The 27366-nt window shown below is 36.9% G+C and overlaps 1 protein-coding gene across 8 annotated transcripts in view; it reads left to right on the top strand.

Moving 5' to 3' along the window:
- NME7 (NME/NM23 family member 7) overlaps positions 1–27366 on the top strand; it is a 269129-nt gene that overhangs the window by 147611 nt on the left and 94152 nt on the right. Inside the window, exon 11 of one of the 8 annotated variants that reach the window (XR_012032964.1) lies at positions 13894–14008. The exons of the other annotated variants lie outside the window; for them this stretch is intronic. The gene's annotated coding sequence lies outside the window, so the exon portion shown is untranslated. The remainder of the gene's footprint in view (positions 1–13893; positions 14009–27366) is intronic. 8 annotated transcript variants of the gene reach the window in all.

Below are 27366 nucleotides of genomic sequence, written 5' to 3'. Positions count from 1 at the left end.
AGACTAGGATTTTCTATACATAAAATCTTATCATCAAAAAACAATGATAGTGTTACTTCCTTTCTGATTTGGCTGCCTTTTTCTTTTTCTTATCTAATTGCTCTGCCTAGGAGTCAATTACTATGTTGTATGGAAGTGGTGAGATTGGGCACCATTGTTTTGTTCCTTATGTAATAGAAAAAGCTTTTAGCCTTTCACCACTGATATAATGTTAGCTGTGGGCTTGCCATATATGGACTTTACTATGTTTACTAATTTACTACCAGATTTTTTGAGAGTTTTTAATCATGAAAGGAAGTTGTATTTTCTCAACTATTTTTTCTCTATCTATTGGGATGATCATGTGATTTTTTTCTTTCATTCTGTTAATGTGATATATCACATTTATTGGTGTGTATGAATGAACTATCCTGGCATCCCAGGTATAAATCCCACTTGATCATGGTGTGTGATTGTTTGAATGTGGTGTTGAATTCTGTTTGCTAATATTTTGTTGAAAATGTTTGCCTCCATATTTATCAGGATTATTGGCCTGTAGTTTTCTTCTTTAGTAGTATCATTATCTGGCTTTGGGATTAGGGTAATGCTGTTTTCATATAATGAATTTGGGAGTACTCCTTCCTTTTCAGTTTTTTGGAAGAGTTTGAGAAGGGTTAGCATTAATTCTTAAATGTTTGGTAGATTTTACCAGGGAAATTATCTGGTCCTGGGCTTTTCTTTGTTGGGAGATTTTTGATTTCTCATTCAATCTCATTATTGGTCTCTTCATATTTTCTATTTCTTTATGATTCAGTTTCAATAGATTTAATATTTCCAGGAATTAATCCACTTCTTCTAGACTGTACATTTCAATGGCATGTGATTGTAATAGTTTATTTGATTCTTTATATTTCTTTAGTATCAGTTGTAATATCTCCTCTTTCATGTCTGATTTTATTTATTTAAGTCATTTCTCTTTTAGTGATCTAGCTAAAGGTTTATCAGGTTTGTTTATTAGTTAAAAAAAAGCAGATTTTGGTTTCATTGATCTTTTCTATTGTTTTTATGGTCTCTATTTCATTTTTTTCTGCTCTGCTCTTTGTTATTTCTTCCTTTTGCTAAATTTGGGCTTAGTTCTTTTATTTTTCTGGTTGCTTGAGGTATAAAGTTAGGTTGTTTATTTGAGATCTTTCTTGTCTTTTAATGTAGGTGCTTATTGCTATGAACTTTTTCTTAGATCTGCTTTTGCTGCAACGCATAACTTTTGGTATATGTGTTTCTGTATTCGTTTGTTTTAAAATATTTTTGATAAAAAAATAAATAAAAATAAAATATTTTTGAATTTCTCTTTTGATTTCTTCTTTGACCTTTTAGTTGTTCAGTAGCATGTTTAATTTCCACATATTTATAAATTTTCCAGCTTTCTTCCTGTTAATGATTTCTAATAGCATACTATTGTGTTCTGAAAAGATACTCGGTATGATTTTAAACTTATTAAAATTGTTGAGGCTTGTTTTGTAACCTATCCTATGGCGTATCCTGGAGAGTGTTTCATGGGCACTTGACAAGAATGTGTATTCTCTGTTAGTATTTGCTTGATATATGTAGGTGTTCTAAAGTTAGGGGCATATATACTTAAAACCGTTTTATTTCCTTGACGAATTAACCATTTCATCATTGTATAATGACTTTTAAATTAATTTTTAAATTTTAATTCCAGTATAGTTGACACACAGTGTTATATTACTTTCAGGTGTACAGAAATTATACAGAATTGTACACCTTAGTGTACAATATAGTGATTGAACAATTTTGTACATTACTCAGTGCTCATCATGATAAGTGTATCTTTCATCCCCATTACCTATTTCACCCATCCCCCATCCACCTCCCCTCTGGTGACCATCAGTTTGTTTTCTATAATTAGGACTCTTTGTTGTGGTTTGTCTCTCTCTCTCTCTTTTTTTAAATTTGTTTTGTTTCTTAAATTGCACACATGAGTGAAACCATGTGGTATTTGTTTTTCTTTATTTTGGTTAGTATTATATTCCCTAACTCCATTCATGTTGTGACAAATGGCAAGATTTTGTTCTTTTTCATGACTGAATAACATTTCATTATATATGCGTATATACTCACACACACACACACACACACACACACACACACACACACACACACCACATCTTCTTTACCCATTCATCTATCAATGAACACTTGGGCTGCTTCCATAGTTTGAATATTTTAAATAACGCTGCTCTAAATATAGGGTTGCATGTTTCCCTTTGAATTAGTGGGGTTGTTTTTGTATTCTTTGGGTAAATACACAGTAGTATGATTACAGGACTGTAGGGTAGTTCTATTTTTAATTTTTCTGAGGAATTTCCATACTATCTTCCACAATGGCTGCACCAGATCATAGTCCTACCAGCAGTGCAGAAGGTTTTCTTCTCCACATCCTCGCCAACACGTTTCTTGTGTTTTTTTTATTTCTGCCATTGTGACAAGTGTGAAGTGGTATCTCATTGTCATTTTGATTTGTAGTTCTCTGATGATGAGAGATGTTGAGTAACTTTTCATGTATCTGTTGGCTTATCTGGGTGTCTTCTTTGGAGACATATCCGTTCATGTGTTCTGCCCATTTTTAAAAAGGTTATTTATCTGTTAGGTGTCAAGTAGTATCAGTTCTTTATATACTTTGGAAACTGACCCTTTAACAATGATGTCATTTGCAAATATCTTCTTCTATTCAGTAGGTTGTCTTTTAGTTTTGTTGATTGTTTCCTACACTATACAGAAACTTTTTATTATTGTTTTTATTTCCTTTGCCTCAGGAGACATATCTAGGAAAAATGCTGTTATAGCCAGTGTCAAAGCTATTACTGCCTGTGCTCTCTTCAAGGATTTTTATGGTTTCAGGTCTCATATTTAGGTCTTTAATCCCTTTTGGGATTGTTTTTTGTATGCTGAAAGAAAGTGGTTCAATTTCATTGTTTTGCATGTTGCTGTCCAGCTTCCCCAACATCATATGTTGAAGATACTACCTTTTTTCCCATTGGATAGTCTTTTCTGCTTTGTTGAAGATTAATTGGCTGTATAACTGTAGGTGTGTTTTTGTATTTTCTCTTTTGTTCCATTGATCAGTGGGTCTATTTTTATGCCAGTACCATACTGTTTTGATTACTATAGGTTTGTAATATAACTTGAAGTCTGGAATTGTGACGCCTCCAGTTTTGGTTTTCTTTTTCAAGATTGCTTTTTCTATTCAAGGTCTTTTGTGATTCCATACAAATTATAGGATTGTTTGTTCTAGTTCTGTGGAAAATGCTATTGGTATTTTTATGAGGATTGCATTATATGTGTGGCTTGCTTTGGGTAATATACGGACATCTTGACAATATTTATATTGTTCTTCCAATGCATGAGCATAGATTTCTTTGTGTTATCTTTGTGTTATCTTTCTTTCATCACTGTTTTATAGTTTTTTTTTTTTACAAAAAGATTTTATTTATTCATGAGAGACATAGAGAGAGGCAGAGAGACATAGAGGGATAAGCAGGCTCCCTGCAGGGAGCCTGATGCAGGACTCGATTCTAGGACCCCAGCATCAGGACCTGAGTCAAAGGCAGCCACTCAACCACTGAGCCACCCAGTTGTCTCTCTGTTTTATAGTTTTCAGAGTATAGTTCTTTCACCTCTTTGGTTAAGTTTATTTGTTGGCATTTTATTGATTTTAGTGTAATTGTAAATGGGATTGTCTTCTTAATTTCACTTTCTACTGCTTCATTATTAGTGCATAGGAATGCAGCACATTTCTACACACTGATTTTATATCATACAAATTTACTGAATTTATCAGTTCAAGTAATTGGTGGAGTCTTTCAGGCTTTCTTTATATAGTATCATGTTATCTGCAGTAGTGAGTTTTACTTCTTTCTTACCAATTTGGATACCTTTTATTTGCTTTTGTTATCTAATTGCTGTGGCTAGGACTTCCAGTACTATGTTGAATAAAAGTGGTCAGAGTGGACATCCTTATCTTGTTCCTAACCTTAGGGAAAAAGCTCTCTCAGTTTTCCCCCATTGAATTTGATGTTGGGTGTGGGTTTTTCACATAGGGCCTTTATTATGTTAAAGTATGTTCCCTCTAGACCAAACTTGTTGAGAATTTTTATTGTGAATGGGTATTGTACTTCGTCAAATGATTTTTCTGTATCTATTGAAATGATTATATTTTTGTTTTATTTTTTCTCTTATTGATGTGATGTATCATATTGATTAACTTACGGATATTGAAATACCCTTGAATCCCAGAAACAAATCCCACTTGATCATGTGAATGACTTTTTTTTTTTTAATATTTATTTATTTATTTTTAGAGAAAGAGAAAGAGAGAGAGGCAGAGGGGCAGAGACATAGGCAGAGGGAGAAGCAGGCTCCACGCAGGGAGCCGGATGCGGGACTCCATTCCTGGACTTCAGGATCACACCCTGGGCTGAAGGCGGCACTAAACCGCTGAGCCACCTGGGCTGCCCAAGGTTTATCGATTTTGTTGTTGATCTTTCCAAAGAACCAGCTCCTGGTTTCATGGATCTGTTCTATTGGTTTTTCAGTTTCTATATCATTTATATCTGCTCTAAAGTTTATTATTTCATTCTTTCTGCTCGTTTTGGATTCTGTTTGTTATTTTTTTTCCCATCTCCTTTGGGTGTAAGTTTAAAGATTGTTTATTTGAGATTTTTCTTGTTTTGTGAACAAGTAGGCCCGTGTTGGTATAAACTTCCCTCTTAGAACTGCTTTTGCGGGGATCCCTGGGTGGCTCAGCGTTTTAGTGCCTACCTTCAGCCCAGAGTGTGATCCTGGAGACCCGGGATCAAGTTCCCCGTCGGGCTCCCTGCGTGGAGCCTGCTTCTCCCTCTGTCTGTGTCTCTGTCTCTCTCTCCCTCTCTCTGTGTATCTCATGAATAAATAAAATAAAATCTTAAAAAAAAAAAAAAAAGAACTGCTTTTGCTGTATCCCAAAGATTTTGGACCATTCTGTTTTCATTTGCATTTGTTTCCATGTATTTTCTTAAAATTTCTTCTTTGATTTTTTTTCCAGTCATTGTTTAGTAGCATATATTGGTGTGCTTTCCAGATATTTTTCATGTGGTTGATTTCTAGTTTCCTAGATAACATTGTGGTCAGAAAACATGGATGGTATTGATTTTAGTCTTTTTAAATTTGTTGACACTTGTTTTGTGGCTTAGTAGGCAATCTGTTCTGGAGAATATTCCATGTGTACTTGAAAAGAATATGCATTCTACTGTTTTATTTTCTGAATATGTCTGTGAATCCATCGTATCCAGTGTTTCCTTAAAGCCATTGTTTCCTTGTTGATTTTCTGCTTGGAGGATCTGTCCATTGATGTAATTGGGGTGTTAAAGTTTCCTACTATTTTTGTATTTTTTTCAGATTTATTTATTTATTCATGATAGAGAGAGAGAGAGAGAGAGAGAGAGACATAGGCACAGAGAGAAGCAGGCTCCATGCAGGGACCTGATGTGGGACTTGATCCCGGGACTCCAGAATTACACCTTGGGCCAAAGGCAGGCTCCAAACCACTGAGCCACTCAGGGATCCCCCCTACTACTTTTGTATTACTATTGATTATATCCTTTATGTTGTTATTAACTGTTTTATATATTGGGGTGCTCCCATGTTGGGTACATAATATTTATAATTGTTATATCTTGTCACCTTTATTATTCTATAGTGCCCTTATCTTTTGTTACAGTCTTATTTTAAAGTCTATTTTGTCCAATATAAGTATTGCTACTCTGGCTTTCTTCTGATATCCATTTGCATGATAGATGTTTCTCCATCTCATCACCTTCAATCTTCAGGTGTCTTCCAGTCTGAAATGAGTCTCTTATAGGTACCTATAGGTGGGTCTTTTTTTTTTTTTAAAAAAAAAAATTCATTCTGTCACCTTATGTCTTCAACAACAACAACAAAAGTTTGTTTGTTTGTTTATTTATTTATTTATGAGAGAGAGAGAGAGAGAGAGAGAAAGGGAAAGAGAGCACATGAGTAGGGTAAGGGAGAGGGACAAACCAACTCTGCACTGAGTGTAAAGCCTCATGCAGGGCTCCATCCCAGGACCCTGAGATCATGACCTGAGCTGAAACCAAGAGTTGAATGCTGAACCAACTGAGCCACCCAGGCTCCATACCTTATATCTTTTGATTGGAGCATTTAGTCCACTTATATTCAAAGTAATTATTGATAGATATATATTTATTGCTATTTTGTTATTTGTCTTGTAATTCTTTTTGTAGTTTTTCTCTGATCTTTCTCTTGCTCTCTTTCATGGCTTGTTGACCTTCTTGAGTCATATACTTTGATTCTTTTCTCTTCATCCTTTTTATATCTAGTACTGAGTTTTGATTTGTGGTTACCATTTAGCTTGTATATAACATCTTCTGCATCTATATATTTTAAGTCCTTGGTTGCTTAAGTTCGATCCTATTCTTTACTCCTCTTTCCCCCACATCTTAGGTATTTGGTGTCATATATTATGTCCTTTTATTCTCTGAATCCCTTGTGTGATTTTTACAAATATATTTATTTTAATGCTTTGGGGTTTTCTACTTTTCATACCCTACTTATGTTCTTTATTTTCCAACGCTGGTGCCCATGGGCTAGTTGCTGGGATCTGCATCTCTAGCAGCTCACAGGTCAGCTTTTTGATGGAATTTGTGACAAAGTTTTTAGAATCTATGTCCTTTTAATGGTTTTCAGGAGTCTTCTACCTTTCCTGCTGTTGCCACTCTTCAGTCATGTAGCTCACAATTTGCGACTTTGAATGGAGTGAGAGAGAATTGGGCTTCTTTGGCATCATCCTGGACAGCTGGGGAAGCCCAGGTGTTCACTCACACACTTTTAACTTTCCCCTCTTGAGAGGAGTCACAGGGTGAGAATAACTCTCATGGCCCTGAGGTGTGCCACTTTCAGAGATGGGTGATAAAGGTAAAATCAGACTGTTCATCTACTTAACTTCAGTGGATCTAGCTCCTTACGGTTTTGCTCCAGCTATGTGCTAGGATTTCTCTGCTGGAGACCTAGACTTCCACAAGGGTACTCCTGTCCATGGGTGATTATCTAAGATAGTTTTTACTGAGACTTCTGGACAGTGGCCAGGAGGGGCTGGAGCTGATGCAGGAGCCACTATGGGGTCCACCACTGGGTTTTTACCTGATGCACAGGTGGGGAGGACTCCTCTCACACCCTTTGGTCTATGGTACTAGATCCCAAAGCTTTTCTCATAGTTGGATGTCAGATTGTTTTGGAGGAAAGGACATGATTACAGAAGTCTTAGCCATGTTGTTGACCTGTCTCCTTTCTGGACATTCTTATGTATACCTTTTTTTACTGCTACTTTCTTGGAAGAGATCCCCAGAAATCAAACTTCTGAAACAAAGAATATATATATTTTTAAAATATTTTTTATTCATTCATTCATTCAGGACACACAGAGAGAGGCAGAAGAAGCAGGCTCCCTGCTGGAAGCCCAGTGTGGGACTCGATCCCAGGACCCCAGAATCATGTCCTGAGCCAAAGACAGATACTCAACCACTGAGCCACCCAGGCATCCCCAAATCATATTTTACTCATCTTGGTATTCTAAGCACCTAGAAGAGTACTTGTAATGTTTGAAAGCCTTTGACAAATAGTTGATGGCAGAACTAGTGAAAAGATGAGTATGTTTGGGTATTATTGGGATGATTGGTAGTGAGGCCTTATGATATTTAAGCATGATGATTATATTGTGGTTATATAAGAGACTATACTTATTTTTAGGAAATGCTAAAATATTGGGGTAAACATGTTGGCAGTTTGTTTTCAAACGATTGACAGCAAAAACAATTGTCTGTACTCTGCACTGTTCTCTAAGTTTATAATTATTTCAAAATAAAACTTAGAAATTAATGTGTAGTCCTTAAAACTTAAACAATAAGTTAACAAGATATCATTGTCTCTAAAATCAAGTCTAGCCTCACTGAAAAATGTGAAAGAAGTAGATTATATATTCCTTGTGTCCTTCCGTCCCTCTCTACAGCCCCAGGATCTCAGCCCTTGGCTTCCTGTACTTTTTTACTGAGGAAAGTCATATATAATAAGATCTGATAAATTCAGTGACACTGAGATGGAAGTTACTACTCAAAATTAATGTTATCATTTCCTAGGGTTTTTCATTTCCTTTTTCTCTTTTAACAAAATGTATTACTTTTATGTTAAAAGTAATTCCTATTTTGGACTTTTAGGTCCCAGGAAGGTGACTGAGGAAAGATAAACTGATGGAAGAAGGGGCTTCTTAGTTACCTCCAATCATTCATTCACCCAAAAATACTTGAGTACCTACTGTGTGCCAGATGCTATTCTAGGTACTGGGGATACACCAGTGAACCAAACAAGTGGGGTGTGTGTGTGTGTGTGTGTGTGAGAATTTCCTCACAGAGCATCGAGCTTACATTCTACTTGGAGACAGATAATAAACAAAAAAATAGAATACATAGTATTTCCTATAGTATGGAGAAATACAAAGGAAGGAAAGGGGCCTGGAGTTAAGGGTGTGTAGATAGGATTCTGTTTTAAATTGGAGTCATCAGCAAAGGAGGTCTCGCTGAGAAGGTGATATTTAAGAAATAAATAAAAAGGAATAAGAAGGTAAGCCATATGAATTTCCAGGTGAAGAGCATCATAGGAAAAGCTCTGGGAGAGGAACTTGCTTGAAGTAATCTAGGAACCCAGAGGAATGAGCAAGATGGGGATAAGATCAGAGAGATAAGGGCTGGGACAGATCTTATAGACCCTTATAATGACGTTAAGCTTTTGCTCTGTGTGAGACCATAAGTTGTTTCACTTTTTATTATTATTTTATTTTATTTTATTTATTTGAGAGAGAGAGTGTGAGCATGAACAGGGGGAGAGGGAGAGGAAGAAGTGTTGGTTTGATCCCAGCATCCTGAGATCAAGACCTAAGCTGAAGGCAGACACTTAACCAACTGCACCACCCAGGGGCCCTGAGGCCGTTAAGTTTTTGAAGAGTTTGAGCAGAGTGGTGACGTGATTAAACTTTTAAAAGGATCATTGTGACTGTTGTGTTAAGAATAGTATGAGAAGGATGCTTGGGTGGCTCAGTGGTTTGGTGCCTGCCTTAGGCCCAGGTTGTGGTCCTGGAGACTTGGGATCCAGTCCCATGTCGGGCTCCCTATGTGGAGCCTGCTTCTCTCTCTGCCTGTGTCTCTGCCTCTCTCTCTGTATCTCTCCTGAATAAATAAATAAAATCTTAAAAAAAAAAAAAAAAAGTGTGAGAGAGACAAAGGTGGAAGTTGTGATCTGGACCCCAGATGGTGGTGACTTAGACCAAGAGGGTAGTGGTGGGCATGCTGAGAAATAGCCAGGTGTTATTTACCAGGTTGCTTACCCTTTGCTTGTCTTTTCATCTTGAGTGGATGACTGGATGAAGATTAAAACTTTTTTTCTAAATAGCCAATGATGATGAAATCCTATGGAAGGAGTATGACAGAATTCTTAGTTATAGGAGATGGAAATAGAATGGAACATTCTGTTGGGGTTTCATCTCCGTCTACTTATGATCAAGTGAAAGATGACCACATTTGTCCTCTGTCAGTTTAGTGTATGACAACAGTTAGGGAAGGCATTTATGCTGGACTGGAAATCACAGGCATATCCACAGATTAAAACAGAGAATTTCTATTGCTAGTTTAGAGTAAAATTCAAGAAACAGTTTTCTTAGGGTAATCAACTTAATTATTTAGTAAGCATTTCATTGATCTTAGAAAATCTAAAAAATAATAAATATATTTTCAGATGAGTATTAGATGTCTTAAATGCATTTTTAAAATAAAAAAGTATTCAAAGTAGAATAAGAATTTACAGTAGTATGTAAGAATGCTGTGTGATAGTAATTTACTTAATTTGAAATGATTTATATGTGATGACTTTTAATCATTTAATGATTTAGCAATGGAAAATAATTTTTTGTAAATCATCATGCTTTAAATGAAGGATCATTTCTCTAACAGAACAACGAAACAAGCCCACTCATCTTAATGTCGTATGCAGTGAGTGACCACAGTGTCCTAGTTTGCCCAGAACTCTTCCAGGAATAGCACCAAACTGAGAAATCCCTCATTCCTGGGAAGACTGAGGTTAGGTCGATAACTCCAAAAAATTTGCCCCATTATTGCATGATAGCTCTTAAAAAACAAACTGTGGGATCCCTGGGTGGCGCAGCGGTTTGGCGCCTGCCTTTGGCCCAGGGCGCGATCCTGGAGACCCGGGATCGAATCCCACGTCGGGCTCCCGGTGCATGGAGCCTGCTTCTCCTTCTGCCTATGTCTCTGCCTCTCTCTCTCTCTCTCTGTGTGTGTGACTATCATAAATAATAATAAAAAAAAAACTGTAACTAAGGGTCTAAGTGTTCATATCCATTTAAAGAATTTTTAAATGGTTGATGTATTGAGTTAGAAAAGTTCAGAAGAAATGCAGTTAACCTGCTTCCACCAAAGAGGGTTAGTAGCTTCAATTTTAAAGCTAAAAATTAGTCAATGTTTAAAATCAACTTTATTTGCTTTTAAGTTACTCTTTCACTGGAATTAGTTTACAGGTAGGAATATTAAGTAGAGGCATAGAGGCCCATTTGCCAGAACAATAAATGTGATTAAAAGCTCAAGTGTAGAGGTTAGGAAAACATGCAGAACTGAAATAAAGGGAGAACTTAAAATTATGACTTACACAAATCTTTCTTGAAGGATGAGGATGAAAATGATAGGAAAATAAGGAAAAACTGTCTCAGAAGGTCTTCCTAAGTTTCCTTCTATCAAGTATTTATAGCTTCTTCATCATTTTGGAACACATTCCATCATATTAAAACACATTTCAGAATGGGAAGTTTAGAGTAAATACTAACTCGTTCATTTCAGCTATTATTCTTCATTCATAAATTCAAGCACATACCAAAGAGTTGCCATGAATCTGATGTCATGCTTGTCCTTTAGGGAGTCAAAGATGAGTTGTACACAATTGGGACCCTCATGGAGCTTTCATTTGTTTAATGGGAGAATCAAGCAAATAGATTTAAATCAGATGTGATATAAAGAGAGGAGATGGGATGAGAGCCCAGGGAAGAGGCTATTTAGAAAAAACTGCCCTGAGGAAATGATGCCTGGAACTATATAACTTAAAGACTAAGTAAAATTTGGCTAGGCCAAAAAGGAAGGTTCCAGAGGAATGAAGAAATGCTATTTTTTTCTGTAGGGTGAGAGAATACTATTTGAGCTTGCTTCTAATGGGAGCGCTCTTCCCATCTGCCTTCACTATTACTTCCCACAGGAAAGTCTGGGTATTGGTCAAGAAACTTTACTCTTATAGGGAGAAGGAGTTATATTCAAGATTAAGGACACTTATCTTAAGGAAGCAGTTCCTTTCCAAAGTGGTTATCTCTCACACCATCTTGGTCTCCCATTTCCCCCATCCCCTTTCCATTGGTATTGGTGATAAGGATTAGGGCCATTCATTTTGATTGAGAAAAGGTCCAACAGAACTCTCTGCAGAAGGTTTTTCTCCTTTCTTGGGGTTACTTGCCTAACCTTTTTTATTTCTTTTCTTTTCTTTTCTTTTTTTTTTTTTTTTTTTACTTGCCTAACCTTGAGAAGCCTTGAGGCAGGCTGCTCTGGCATTGGGTATAATAGAAATTCAAACAAAGCCAAAATTAAAAAATTAAAAAATTAAAATTAATTTAATTAAAATTAATTTAATTAAAATTAAAAATTAAAAATAATTTAAAATTTTAAAAACTGCCAATGCTAGTATTTCTCTTTAGGTAGGAAATGGGTTGTATGGTTTTCCATTGAGGTAAATAGGTGAGTTTACAGGGGAATAAGTTGGACTATGATAAGAAACTAAAGGTGTAACTAAACCACGAGAGACTCTTAACTCTGCGAAATGAACAAGGGGTAGTGGAAAGGGAGGCGGGTGGGAGGATGGGGTGACTGGTGATGGGCACTGAGGAGGGCACTTGACGGGATGAGCACTGGGTGCCATACTATATGTTGGCAAATCGAACTCCAAGAAAAAAAATATATATATGCTTAGCAATTTGAGAGTAGGAAGTAATATGAAGAGAGAGAGCTCAAGCCATCAGCAGAGGCTGGAATTGGGTAGAGACCAACTCTAGAGACTGGGTAGGTGAAGGGATTTTTAGAATAGAATTTCTAAAATTTAAGTCTAGGGTGCCTGGGTACCTCGGTAGGTTCAGCATTTGCCTTGGGCTCAGGTCATGATCTCAGGGTCCTGGGATCTAGCTTGGCCTTGGACTCCCTGCTCAGTGGCTTCTCCCTCTCCCTCTGCCCTTCCCTCCCTTCACTGCCTCCTCTCCCTCCTCCCCCCCACACAGCTTGTGCTCTCTCAATTTCAAATAAATAAAATCTTTTAAAAAATAAAAATAAAATTTAAATCTAGGGTATTTGTGTTTCTGGGGTATAAGTCATCCTACTCTTAAAGCTTTGGTAAAATCAAATATGTCTTAAAGTTTTCTGGGAGTGGTGGTGTGGGTAGAAAAGAAAAGCCTAAACCTGTAGCACATTGACCCTGCAGTGCCTGGAGGCAGTGGGCAGGGCTGCTGGGCAGGTGAGAGGTGATCTTTGAAGCACCACTAACAGCAAGATGTCACACCAGGGAATTTATTCAAGTGCACACAGCAGTCTTTTGTTCTTAAATACATCAAAGATGAGAAGGCCCTCTGGTAAATGTACTTTACTTTCTTTGACTTCTCTTCTTATGATGTATTACTTTGCATCCCACTGTTGTGCTAAGTTCCAAAATGTTGGGAAGGAGATGGAAGAGGGGGGAATAGAATACATGGAACAGGCCTTACAGTTTGGATGACTTTAGGCAAACAGTCAGAAATATAATATATTATGCTTATAATTTAAAATTTTCAAATAAAATATTCTAGTAGCCACATTAAAATAACTAAAGAGAAAAGAGTTACAGTAATTTTAACTATATATTTTATTTAATCCAGGATATCCAAAATATTATAAAGATATAATTAATATAAAAGCTACTAATGGGAGATCTTATATTCTTGTTCATTTTTACTAAGTTTTTGAAATCTGGCATTCATTTTACACTTAGAGCACTTCTGAATTCGAACTAGCCACTATCAGATAGGCTAGTGGCTACCATATTAGATAATGCAGCCCTCCCATTTCAGTAGACGTTGCTTAGAAATATAGAGCCTTCTTCCATAATCTAGCTGAGATTATTGGAGTGCTGCACTGGAGTATGTGCTCAAAAAATAAAATATTCATATTGCTTAGTTTTAATTCCTTTGTGCAAGGTAATTTAGAGAGAATTAGCCAGTTTGGGGTAGATGTCAGATCCTTTGGTCAGAAAACAATCAATGTATCTTCCCAGAGTCCCACTGAAACATTCATTGAGGGGTAGGCATGGGTCAGATTAGAAAAGGCCTTATAAATTATATTAAAGAGGTGGGATTTAATTCTAAAGGCGGTGGGGATGAAGAGTAGTCAGTGAGTTTTAAGTGGGACAATTATGTGATTACATTTGCATTGTTAAAAAAATTAATATTATGATAGTGTGGATGACCCATTGTAGGGCAGCTTGATGAGAAGCAAAGAGAAGGTCCTATAAAAATGTAGATAAGCAGTGATGAAGGACTAAATTAAGATAGAGACAGGATTAAGTAGAGAAGAGAGGACCAGTTAAAAGACTTTAAGGAGGGCATAGAAACCAACCATTGGTGATCAACTGAGTGTGGTATAAGAAGTATCAAAGATTCAAAGATGACTTTTAGCCTTTTTTTTTTTTTCTTGGTCTTAGGCAACTTGGATAATAGGAAGTAAATGCCATTAATTGAACTAGAGAGTACAGAAGAAACCAATTTGAGAGGAAAATGTTGAATTTCATTTTGGGACAATATTGACTTTGGAATGGAGTGAGTAGTCTTTAAAAAGTATCCAATTTAGCAGATTTAGAAGCTCTGATGAAAATGATAAGAGTTATTTCAGTGTAATGGTAAGGACAGAAGCCAGGCTGTAAGTGTGTTAAGGAATGAATAAAAGATTTTGTTAAGCTTGGTATATTCATTTCATTCATGTAACAAATCGTGGTTGTTTTTAAAATGCACTGGAATGTACATTGCAAATACACTCATGAATAATTCAGTGTCTGCTCTCAAGCAGTTTTCTGTGGGAGGTGGGGGAAGTAACAAATAAACCAGACAGTTAGAAAGTGTGATGGACTAAGATAGTCACCGTAAGCATGGTGAGAGCATGCAGAAGTGCTCTTGACTCCCAAGGGGTTAAGACTATTTCAGTGAGCTTATGTTGAAAGGGCAGAAAGAGTGATGAAGTGGTAGATGTAAGATTGAGTCATTGTAACATGGTTTCCTTCTGTTAAAAGATTATTTGGAGTCCATTTTATATCAGGTGGAATATATGGGGAAAACTTTTCCCTTCTCTAGCTGAGTCAAAAGACTGAATGAGGGAAAATAATTTCAACCACATGTTTGTAGTGCCATTAGGCTTCTTGCTTGCAAGTTGCGATTCTTCAAAGACCACCAAGGGGGTCACAGTAGACAAAGGGCAGTAGCCCAGGGAGAGACCTCCTCTTAATCCTGAAGAAGGTTGTCTTGGAATTGGGCTGGGAGTGCCATTTCTGTCTGTAGGGGGGTTGCCCAGTACAATAGCCACATGTGGCTAGTTAAATTTAAATTCATTACAATTAAATAAAACTAAAATTTGAATTTCTTAGTCCCACTAATTTCTTAGTCCCACTACCACATTCCAAGTACCCAGTTACCACATGTGGATAAAGGCTGCCATATTGGATAGCATAGACTACAGAACATTTCTATCTTCACGGGAAGTTCCATTAGACAGCTTGCATTGTTCCTGGTCTAGACGACTTGCATTGTTCTTCCAAGTCTAAGGAATTTTTAAAACTCAAGGCATTTATGCTGTTTACCTCATTTATCTTTTTAGCCCTCTACAATTTTATGCTAGATTGTATAGTTTTATAAATTATATAATTATTTTTAGCCAGTTAATTATGTATTGTTTTCACCTTAGTTTGGCCTGCTATTTTTATTATTTTATAATTTAACTTTTATATTTAAAGCTTTTAACCCCTTTTCTCGTTATTTTTTTAAAATACCGTTTTCCTTTCCATCTCCTATAATTGACCCTTGAAGTTCTCATAAGTTGCTTTTGATCTTCCATTTCCTTCTTTGCTGACTCACCAAAGTAAATGAAAAGACTCACAGAATAAAATTCCTTCTTAGGAATAGGAATATTATATGTGCTAGCAGGCTTCCTCAGATATTACAAGTAGTTTTTCCTCATACCATATATCAGTCAAGTCCTTTTGTAAGAAGATTGAAATTGGTCAGTTTTACTATATTTAAAATCTTTATATGAGCAAGCTATTTAAACAGATGTAACATTTGAAAGGAGATGGGTGGTGATCCATAATATCCAATATTTCTTAAGCATTCATATTTTCCAAGCACTGCACTTTAATGTCATTTGACCTTCCCAACAGTCTCATGAGATTTCCATGGTTTATTCCAAATTACAGATGAGGAACCTGGGGTCCTCATAAGGTGATGTCACACAGTTAAATAACATTTAAATTCTAATTCCAAAGCCTATGATATTGGATAAGGAGGTTAAATTTAAATTCATTACAATTAAATAAAACTAAAATATGAATTTCTTAGTCCCACTACCACATTCCAAGTACCCAGTAACCACTTGTGGATAAAGGGAAGGACACACAAATGTATCTCTGATTGTGATGCCAAGAAACTATAGTGTTGAATCTTGTCATATGTTTTCATGAACATAGTTTATTAGAGGATCCATGGCCAGGTTTTAGAAATTTCTGTAAATCAATTTGGCCTGTCTGTCAATTAATCCTGATGGTATCAAATCACAATGGATTTTGAGTTTTCATTATTTTGTTATTTTATACTGATTTTTAAACAAAATTATTATCTGTGGCAAATGGCTGGCTGGCTCTTCTGTGATATGATCGACATGATGTGAGAGAAGTTTCTAGGCCAACCATGTGACCCTTGAATCAGGAGGCTCCTGCCCTAAGGCCTATACACGGGCTGTCCTTTCGATGTAGAATGCTCTTCCTCCAGGGAGCCACATAGCTAACTCTCTCACCTTCCTTAAGTCTTTGTTCAGTTGTAACCTCATCAGTGAAATTTACCTGGTCATCCTACTTGAAACTACAACATGACTCCACCTCTTAATTTACTAACTTCCCATTCCACTTCCAGGAATTGATTTGTGAGGTTATTATTAATAGGGGCAATAAGCACTAATATTTTTTATCTGGATATCTCAGGGTACTGGTCAATATCATTATTTCTTCAGGCTAATTACTTCGCCTATCTTTAGAACAAACTTCTTTCTTCCCTGATGTGCTCCTGTTTTCCAAAGCTCAAAATAAGGTCCTAAGAATAAAATGCATCATGTCTTTATTTCTTCTAGTTTTACATGAATCCTATCACTTTTTCTGTACAGAAGAAAATAAATAACACTGCTGTATGTTGACATGGTCCTGGGGAAAGTTACAAAGACTTTTTACTTGCTTTTCAAATAAAACAATCCTAAGAAACAAGCCATATCTAATACCTAGTGTTTTCTTTCCTAGTCAAAGGATCTTTGATGCCCTTAAGATAATTTAACTTGGACCTATTATCATTTTTGAAATGGCAAAAAAAAAAAAAAATCAAATAAAAGCTTGGGGATTTTCCAGGGAATAAAAGGACCTGTTAGGGAACCTAGAGGAATCACCACAGGTTCTGCAGCCATGTTTTCAACCCAGTCTGCCCTCTTGTTTACCAGGCTCAGAGAACACCATAGAAAAGGAGCTTCTCTGATCTTTTTAAAAGGACTAATGATGGGGAACAGTGTCGCAATTTTTTTCTAGGGCATCTGCCCAATTTAATTCTATTCTCACATATAAACTCCCTCTTTAGACCATTTGCTTTCAGCATATCCTTCTGAGTTTCATCTTGAAGAATACTTTCTTCACCATGCTTGGTTTGTCTCACAGCTTTTAAAACCCAATGAGGACTAAGGTTCTCTTATCTTGTAATTCACTTTTGAAATTCTCAGTAGATAAGTAGAACTGCTTGTACAGATCATCAAGAGATATTCTTGTGCATACCAGAAAGTAGCTTACTGCTATGAATGCCTGAGCACTCATACCATCAATCAGTATGTGTTACAAAGGGAATGAATGTGTAGCACTGGGTAATCTGGAGAAGCTGTTAACTTGGGACTAGTTAACAGAACTTCCTGTATATGTATATATATTCTTTCAAAAAGATTTAGCCACCTTTATAAGACAACTCTTTTAGTAAACAACTGAAATAATTTTCAACCAGACCTCTCTCTGACCATCAAGCAGCTAAAAAGCAGGGACGTTTCTTCAGTATCATTCTTGTCCTTCATTTATTTAACATATGACATATTTAAAGATGAGCTGGTTATAATTTCTTACTTGAAGAAGAGAAAAAAAGAGCAAAATGAAAAAAGCAATGGGGAACAATTTACAGAAAAGTGCTTATTTCACGTAACATGCTTAGCCTTATTGATCAAGGAAATACATAGCAAAGCTAATCATATAATTCTGTTAAGAGACTGAGATTGGCAAAACTTTGAAAGATAGGTGAAATTCAGTGTTGGCAATCATTTGGTGGAAAAGGCACTCCAGGTTATAGTACTATGGGTTCTGTGTGTGTGTGTGTGTGTGTGTGTGTGTGTGTGTGATGGTGGTGGTGGTGGTGGAGTTGTAGTTGTTGACATAGCTACACACACACATGCACACATCTTTGAGTCTCATGGAGAATATAGAAAAGTCTTCTTTGTGAATAAAACTTCCAGAAATTAATCACGGTATAGATTTAGGGTATACTAGAAAATAAATTACACTCTAAGAGATTTTTGCCATTTTACCTCCATTTTTATTGGATTCAGATTTACTTTCTTTCATTTAACTAAAATTCTTGAATACACCATGGGTATTAGCAGTGAGATGATAGATATTAGCTTGGTCCACATGAAATTGATAGTCTAAATGAGGAGTATGGTCATTAAGCAAACAATTCTATGAATATATATTACAACTACGTTTAGTGCCATAACAGAGTGTGATCTTTGAGCAAGATCTGGTAACGGGTGATGTTAGCCCATCTAAAGTGGAGGATTCCTGAAAGACTCTCATTTATTCTAAAATCTGGAGTATAGGGCAGCCCAGGTGGCTCAGTGGTTTAATGCTGCCTTCAGCCCAAGGTGTGATCCTGATGTCCCAGGATCAAGTCCCACGCCAGGCTCCCTGCATGGAGCCTGCTTCTCCCTCTGCCTTTGTCTCTGCCCAGCCCCCTCTCTGTCTCTAATAAATAAATAAATAAAATCTTTAAAAAAATCTGGGGTATAGAGAACAGCCTGTGTGAAGGCCCTAAATCTGGGGAAAACTAGCATATTCTAGAATGCAGAGAAGTCCAGTTCGGCTCTATCTTAATTGCAAAGAGGAGGGTAGCCTACAAGGTGACTGAAGAGATAGTTAAGGCCAGATTATGAAGGCCACGTTAACTAGTTTGTGTTCATTCAAGAAGTGGGAAATTCTACAGAAAAATTTAAATGTGGGATTGATGTGATTGCATTTGTATTTTAAAAGATCACTGTGACTACTATTTGGAAAGTTGGTTGGAACAGAATAAAGAAATTCTGACTAGAGATGATAAGACCCTGGGTTTATTTTTTTATATTATTTATTTATTTATTCATGAGACTCAGAGAGAGAGAGAGAGGCAGAGACACAGGCAGAGGGAGAAACAGGCTCCATGCAGGGAGCCTGACGTGGGACTTGATCCCGGGTCTCCAGGTTCAGGCTCTGGGCTGAAGGCGGCGCTAAACCACTGAGCCACTGGGCTGCCCGAGACCCTGGGTTTATAACCATTATTGAGGGAGACAGGGGAAGGGTTTGAAATATATTTTGGAAGGAGAGCTTGCAGAACTTGGTGATTCGAATGTAAGCGTAGGCAGGTAACTATGGATAAACAAATTTGTGATAGAAAGGACTGTCATATTTTGGAAGAGACCCAGAAACCGTGATCAAAACACCAAAGTCTGTTTAACTGTATTCACTATTTAAATGTTCTTCCTGAGGTATAGGTATAAATTTTAGGTACATATAAACAGGTTTTATTCTCAAAAGTAGGAGACAAGAATAGAAGAAAAAAGCATTCAGTCTTGAACTTAACTATGTTACTGAGTTACCTAAAGTTTTTAGTAAATGTAGAACCCTTTGGACTTTGATGGAAGAGTTTTTGAGTGTATCTGCTTTGGGTGGAATTAGTTGATTAGTATCTAAAAACAGATGGACAATGGAAACACATTCTTGAAAACCTTAGAGAGTTGAAATCCAACTAATAGTATTTTTTTTCCTAAACCTGTGACTTTACAGATATATTTTTACTGTTTTATTATCTCCTATGAATGCGATCCAAGCTATTGAAGGTTTACATTTGGAAGCTGAGATTGTTCCCAGTTTTGAACTTTCGCTTTCCTATTAATTACTGTAATTCACTGCTAGCAGTTGTGCCACTTATTGAGATGTCACGTTTAATCTTGCACAGAATGCAAATGAAATTCTGATTGAATCATTAATGACCTAGTCTCTCCAGTTCCAAAGCTACAGAAATGATTTGACTAGAAATGTGCCTTTCTTTTCTTCAGTGAGATTTTGCTATTACTTTAGTTTTAATATAGCTATGTAGGTAGATTTCTGAAAAGTTTGCTGATAACCATTTTTTCCTTTGTTATCCTTTCCCATTGTTAACCTCACTTCATCAGGTTTCTGAAGGTTCCTTACACGTTGCAGAAGTGATAGACACAGTAAACTTGGCTCAAAAGCATTTCTTTTCATTCATGATCTATTCATTCATTCAACCAGTCAACCCACCAATCATCAGACAATCAACCAAACATTTGCAGACCTTCTAGGTACCTGGTATCCTTAGACATTGGCAATTAAAAGACAAACAACACATTTTCCCTGATCCAGAGGAACTTATGTCCCTGTGCAAGGAAATCACTTTATAATCAACAGTTGCAGGGACGCCTGGGTGGCTCAGTGGTTGAGCGTATGCCTTTGGCCCAGGGCATGATTCGGGGATCCGGGATCGAGTCCCACATTGGGCTCCTTGCAAGGAGCCTGCTTCCCCCTCTGCCTGTGTCTCTGTCTCTCTCTCTCTCTGTGTCTCTCATGAGTAAATAAATAAAAAATCTAATCAACAATTGCAATGAAGTCTCACTATTATTGTGACATATATCTGTATCAAATGGAAGAAAAGTCTATGGCCAAATAAGATTGGGAAATACTAGGTTAAATGAAGTTTACTAAATTTCTCCACTGCAGGACTCTAGAACATTTCAAGTGCTAACATGCATTGTGAATCTCCAAAGAGACCATCTAGTATCAAGTATTTTCTAACTTTGTTGCCAAAAGTTTGAGATGACAGTCAGGATAAGAAGAATTCCAAACCATAATTCTTGCTCAGCTGCCTGCCGGGACCATGAAGAGAACTTTGAAACTAGCTTTTACTTTTTTAGGGAAGAGAGAAAGATAAACAGGGCTACATAAATCTGAATTTCAAAATTTATCTTCTTTATTTCTAGTCATTTCAGCACTCCCACTGCTGACATGGATCTTTGTGCTGATTTTGAGGCTTCTGTACTTGGTGCTTTTGAATTTCTCATCAGTGTTGGAAAGTAACCATTTGTCCTGTAACTGAAACTTATTCATCCTGATATTCTAATACTCATAAATAATTGCATTTTTAGACTTGTTTTCTAATTAGAGTGCAAAGGATGATCTGCCTTTAAAGGAATTGGGAAAAATAGTTTTTGTTTTTCTTTGCTGTTTTCTCTTTCCCTTTCTGGTTATTTTGCTGTAGTCCCAATATTTTATTTTTGCTCTTATTTCCCTTGCCTCAGGAGACATATCTAGAAAAATGCTGCTATGGCCATTGTCAGAGAAATTACTGCCTATGCACTCTCTTCAAGGATTTTTACAGTTTCAGGTCTCACATGTAGGTCTTTAATCCATTTTGAGTTTATTTTTGTGTATGGTGAAAGAAAGTGGTCCAATTTCATTGTCCAATTTTCACAACACCATTTGTTGAAGAGACTATCTTTTTCCCATTGTATATTCATTCCTCCTTTGTCAAAAATTAACTGGCCATATAATTGTGGATTTATTTCTGGGTTTTCTATTCTGTTCTATTGATGCCAGTACCATACTGTTTTAATTACTGCTACTTCGTAATATAAATTGAAATCTGGACTTGTGATACCTCTAGTTTTGTTTTTCTTTTTCAAGATTGGTTTGGCTATGGGAGGTCTTCTCTAGTTCCATACAAATTTTAGTATTGTTTGTTCTAGTTATGTGTAATATACTGTTGATATTTTGATAGGAATTGCATTAAATATATGGATTGCTTTGGTTATTATAGACATTTTAACAATATTTGTTCTTCCAACCCAGGAGCTGGAATGTCTTTCCATTTCTTTGTGTTGTCCTGAATTTCTTTCATCCATGTTTTATACTTTACAGAATATAAGTCTTTCACCTTTTTGGTTAAGTTTATTGCTATGTATGTTATTGGTTTTGGTGCAAGTATAAATGGGATTGTTTTATTCTTAAAAAAAAAAGATTTTATTTATTAAAAGAGTGTGCACACAAGTGGGGGAGGGGCAGAGGGAGAAGAGAGAATCTCAAGCTGACTCTGCACTGAGTACAGAACCTGACATGGGCTCTATCTCACAAACCTGATATCTTGACCAGGGCTGAAATCAAGAGTCAGATGCTTAACAGACTGGGTGCACCAGGTGCCCCAGGATTGTCTTCTTAATTTCACTTTCTGCTGCTTTATTATTAGTGCACAGGAATGCAACAGATTTCTACACATTGATTTTGTATCCTGTGAATTTACTGAATTTATTCATCAGTTCTAGTAATTGTTCAGTGGGGTCTTTCAGGTTTTCTATATGTAGTATCACGTCATCCACAAATAGAGTTTTACTTCTTCCTTACCACTTTGGATGTTTGGATGCCTTTTACTTGTTTTTGTTGCCTAATTACTGAGGCTAGGACTTTCGGTACTATGTTGAATAAAAGTGGTGAGACAAGTGTGGACATCCTTGTCTTGTTCCTAACCTTAGAGAAAAGGCTCTGTTTTACATCATTGAATGTGATGAGTTTTTCATAAATGGCCGTTATTATGTTGAGATATGTTTCTAGACCTACTTTGCAGAGGGTTTTTATCATGAATGAATGGTGTACTTTGTCAATTGCTTTTTCTGCATCTATTGGAATGATCATATGGTTTTTATCCTTTGTCTTATGTTGATTGATTTGCAAATATTGAACCACTCTGGCATCCTGGGAATAAATTCCACTTGATCATGGTGTATGATTTTTTAAGTATATTGTTAGATTTGGTTTGCTGATATTTTTTAAAAGATTTTATTTATTTATTCATGAGAGACACAGAGAGAGAGAGAGAGGCAGAGACACAGGCAGAGGGAGAAGCAGACTCCCTGCCAGGAGCCTGATGTAGGACTCGATCCCGGATCCTTGGATCATGCCCTGAGCCGAAGGCAGATGCTCAACCGCTGAGCCACCCAGGCATCCCAGATTTGGTAATATTTTGTTGAGGATTTTTGCATCTATATTCATGAGAGATATTGGCCTGTACTTTTTCTTTGGGGGGGGGGGATGTCTTTATCTGATTTTGGTATCAGGGTGATACTGGTTTCATAGAATAAACTTGGAAGTTTTCCTTCCTAATCAATTTTTTGGAATAGTTTGAGAAGAATAGGTATTAATTCTTCTTTAAATGTTTGGTAGAATTCGCCTGTGAAGCCATCCGGTCCTGAGCTTTTGTTTTGGGGGAGTTGTTTTTGATTTTGCTTTTTTTTTTTTTTTTTTCTCTGATTCAATTTCATTGCTGGTAATTGGTCTGTTCAAATGATCTATTTCTACCTGCTTTAGTTTTGGTGGGAAATTTATCCATTTCTTTAAGTTGTCCAATTTGTTGACAGGTAGCTTTTTATAGCAATCCTTTGTATTTCTGTGGTGTTGGTTGTTATTTCTCCTCTTTCATTAGTAATCTTGTTTATTTTGTTCTCTCTCTCTTTGAGGAGTCTAGCCTAGAAGTTTATCGATTTTGTTGATCTTTTCAAAGAACCAGCTCCTGTTTTCATTGATCTGTTCTATTGTTTGTTTTAGTTTCTATATAATTTATTTCTGCTCTAATCTTTATTATTTCCTTCCTTCTGCAGGTTTGGGGGTTTAGTTCTTCTTTTTCTATCTCCTTTGGGTGTAAATTTAGAGTGCTTATTTGAGATTTTTCTTACTTCTTGAGATAGGCCTGTACTGCTATCAACTTCCCGTTTAGAACCACTTTTGCTGCATCCCAAGGATTTTGGACCATTGTTGTTTTCATTTGCATTTGTTTCCGTATAATTTTAAATTTCTATTTTGATTTCCTCCCCAGTCTTTGGTTAGTGGCATGTTATTTAACTTCCATGTATTTGTGCTCTTTCCAGATTTTTTCTTGTGGTTGATTTTTAGTTTCATAGTGTTGTGGTCAGAAAACATGCATGATATTGACTTTGATTTTTCTGGATTTGTTGAGACTTGTTTTGTGGCCTACTATGTGATCCATTCTAGAGAATATTCCTGTGCACTTGGAAAGAATGTGTATTCTACTGTTTTAGGTGGGACTGTCCTAAATATGTCTGTGAAGTCTACCCGGTCCAGTGTGTCATTCAAAGCCATTGTTTCCGTGTTGATCTTCTGTTTGGAGGATCTATCCATTGATGTAATTGGGGTGTTAAATTCTCTATTATTGTATTACTTACTGTTAGTTATATCCTTTATGTTTATTACCTGTCTTATGTATTTGGGTGCTCCCATGTTGGGTACATAAATATGTATCATTGTTATATCCTCTTGTTGGATTGTTCTCTTTATTATTCCATAGTGTTCTTCTTTGTCTTTTGTTAGTCTTTGTTTTAAAGTCTATTTTGTCTTAGATAAGTGTTGCTACCTCAGCTTTCCTTTGATGGTCATTTGCATGATAAATATTTCTCCATTCCCTTTCAGTCTGCAGATGGCAGCATGTGGGTCTTATTGTCACACTATCTATGTCTTTTGATTAGAGTGTTAAGTCCATTCACATTCAGAGTAATTATTGATAGGTATGTATTCATTGCCATTTTGTTACTTGTGGTTGTTACTTTGTGGTTGTTTCTTTAGATTTTCTCTGATCCTTCTCTTGCTCTCTTTCATAGTTGGTTTGCTTTCTTTAATAATATACTTGGATTCCTTTGTCTTTATTCTTTGCATATCTATTAGTGGTTTTGACTTATGGTTACCATTCAGTTTGTGTATAACATCTTCTGCATATAACAGTCTATGTGAAGTTGATTGTCACTTAAGTTTGAAATCATTCTTTATCCCTTTCCCCCTCATTTTGAGTATAGTGCCATATTTTACATCCTTTCATTTTACTAATCCTTTGACTAACTTTTACAGAAATACTTTTTTTTTTTTTTTTTTTTTACTTCTGTATTTTTTACTTTTCACACTTTCAGTCATGGTCTTTCCTTTCTGCTCAAGGAGTCCCCTTTAGTAATATTTGTAGGGCTGGTTTAGTGGTCATGAACTCCTGTAGCTTTTGTTTGTCTGAGAAATTCTTTATTTCTCCTTCTATTTGGAATGATAGCCTTCCTGGATAGAGTATTCTTGGCTGCAGATTTTTTTCCTTTCAGCACTGAATATATCATGCCACTCTCTTCTGACCTGCAAAGTTTCTGCTAAAAAAAAATCCATTGATAATTTCATGGGGTTTCCCTTGTTTGAACCGTCTTCTTTTTCTTCTTTAAATTTTTTTTTGTCTTTATAGCTACTTTTTGCCATTTTACTTATTATGTGTCTTTGTGTGGAACTTCTTGAGTTGAAATTTTTGGCGAATCTCTGTGCCTCCTAGATTTGGATATCTGTTTCTTTGCCCAGATTAGGGAAGTTTTTAGTTATTGTTTCTTCAAATGAATTTTATGCCTTGTTTTCTCTCTCTTTTAAGATTCCTAAAATGTAAATGATATTATGCTTGACTGAATCACTGAGTTCCTTAAGACTATTCTCAGTTTTCATAATTTTATTACCTCTCCTTTGCTCAGCTTGGATACTTTCCATTACTGTCTTCCGGGTTGTTCATTCATTCCTCTGATTCATCTAGCCTGCTATTTAGTGCATCAAATATATTTTTAATTTCATTTATTATGTTCTTTACCTCTGACTGGTTCTTTTTTACCTTTGTATTAAGGGTCTCACTGATGTCCTCCACTCTTTTCCCAAGTCCAGAGTATCTTTATGATATTACTTTAAATTCTCTAATCAGGCATGCTACTTATATCCATTTCAGTTAGGTCTCTTGCTGTGATTTGGTCCTGTTCTTTCATTTGGGATATATTTCTCTATTTTGTTTCTTTGTGCCTGTTTCTCTGTTTTAGGAAAGTTAGCTACTTCTCTTGCTCTTAAGGACAATAGCCTTATGAGGAAGAGTTCCTATACTGCCCCGAAGTGCAGTGTCCCCTGTTACCCAGGACCTGGCACTTCAGGGACTGTCGTCCCTTGTGTGTCTTGTGTGCTGTACTGTTGAGTCTTGACCTCTTTTCCTTCAGTCCAGTTGTCTGCAGGGGCTCTCTGTGCCATTGTGAGCAGTGTTTGGTACCCAGCAGGGATGGGGTATGTTTTACCAAAAGCTTGTGAAATGAGACCTGCCCAGCTGCTCCCAGAACTGAGGTCCTACAAAACTCACATATCAAGAGCTGTGTTGGCAGGATTTGTGCTGATATTCTAGGGGAGAGTTCTGTGGCACTCGGACTCAGGGAAGCATGACTGGGAAGGGTGGATCTGTGGATGTGCATTGGCAGGAGTTAGGTGGGGCATTGGTGCAAGCAAATTAAGTAAGTAAGGAGTGTTGGTGCCTGTTTCCTGCAAGTGGCCATTGTTTATGCTGGGGGACAGCGGAGGGAAATTGTGCCTGCCAGTTCTTTTGTTCCTGGAGGGGTCTTTCCATAATCCCTAACTCTTTGGCTCACACTTTAGAGATGAGTAAATTATTTTCCCTTCTGTCTGCCCATGGCATTTTTCAAACTGCTAGCTCTGTGCTGTATCTACAGGGGTTGTTTGTCATGCTATCTCTTTAAGGACAGGGATTCTGCTCCCTAAAGCCCTCTGGGCTTTCCTAAAGCTGAACTCACTGATTGGAAGTCCCCCTGATTGGAAGAACTCAAGAAATTCAAATAATCTGGGGATTCATCCTGCCTGGTAGCAGGCTCCCAGATGTGAAAGTCTGTTTTTCGCCCTTTTCTGCACCACGGGCTCCCTCCCCACCAAACAGCCCCAGTCCCTTTCACTCCCAGACCACTGTCTTCACCCTTCCTACCTTCTTTGACGTGGTCTCTTCTCTACCTTTAGTAGTAGAGTTTCTTCTGCCAGTCTTCAAATGATTTTCTGGTTTATTTAGACTGATGTGTTATCTACTTGTGTCTGTGGGATAAGGCAAGCTTAGGGATCCTCCTAGTTTGGCATCTTCCTCAACTAATTTTTTTTTAAATGTGAATCTGATCATGTTATGCCCTCCTTAAAACCATTCTTTTGCTTTCAATGTTTACTGAGTGCTTAAAACTCCTCAGCAAGACAGATAAACCCATATATGATCTTGACCCTTTCTCACTATGTACAGCACTTTCTGCATCTGTTTTAAAATGTAGGTTTTATTAATATTCAGATATGGTGAGGCCCACAGATTAGGAGATGATTGCTATTAAAAAAACAGTTACAGTGCTCAAGAAGAAGGGGCATGCCATACCACACACGGCCATGTGGGGAAGTACTGGCTTTGATTTGGAGGCAGAAGGACTTGGAGGGTGTTGAGGGGGGAGCATGGGCAAGAGCCTTTGTTGTGATTTCTGTAGGAAGGACAAGTGAGACAGGGTAAACAGGCTTAGGATTGACTAACTTAAATAATTTTAGTGGGCTCTAGGGTGTAGGGGGCTGTAGTAAGTTGTCTGGGTTTTTAGGGCAGGGGAATATTGGGTTGGAGTATAAATGCCTGATAAAAGAGGTGATGGTCTGTAGTGGGCTGTGGACTGATGGTTGGTCTCCCAGGATCAGTAAGGGCCTGAGATGGCAGAA

The sequence above is a fragment of the Canis lupus genome, chromosome 6 (assembly GCF_048164855.1).
Source record: "Canis lupus baileyi chromosome 6, mCanLup2.hap1, whole genome shotgun sequence".
NCBI classification, from domain to species: domain Eukaryota; kingdom Metazoa; phylum Chordata; class Mammalia; order Carnivora; family Canidae; genus Canis; species Canis lupus.
This window is presented reverse-complemented; position numbering and strand designations above follow the sequence as displayed.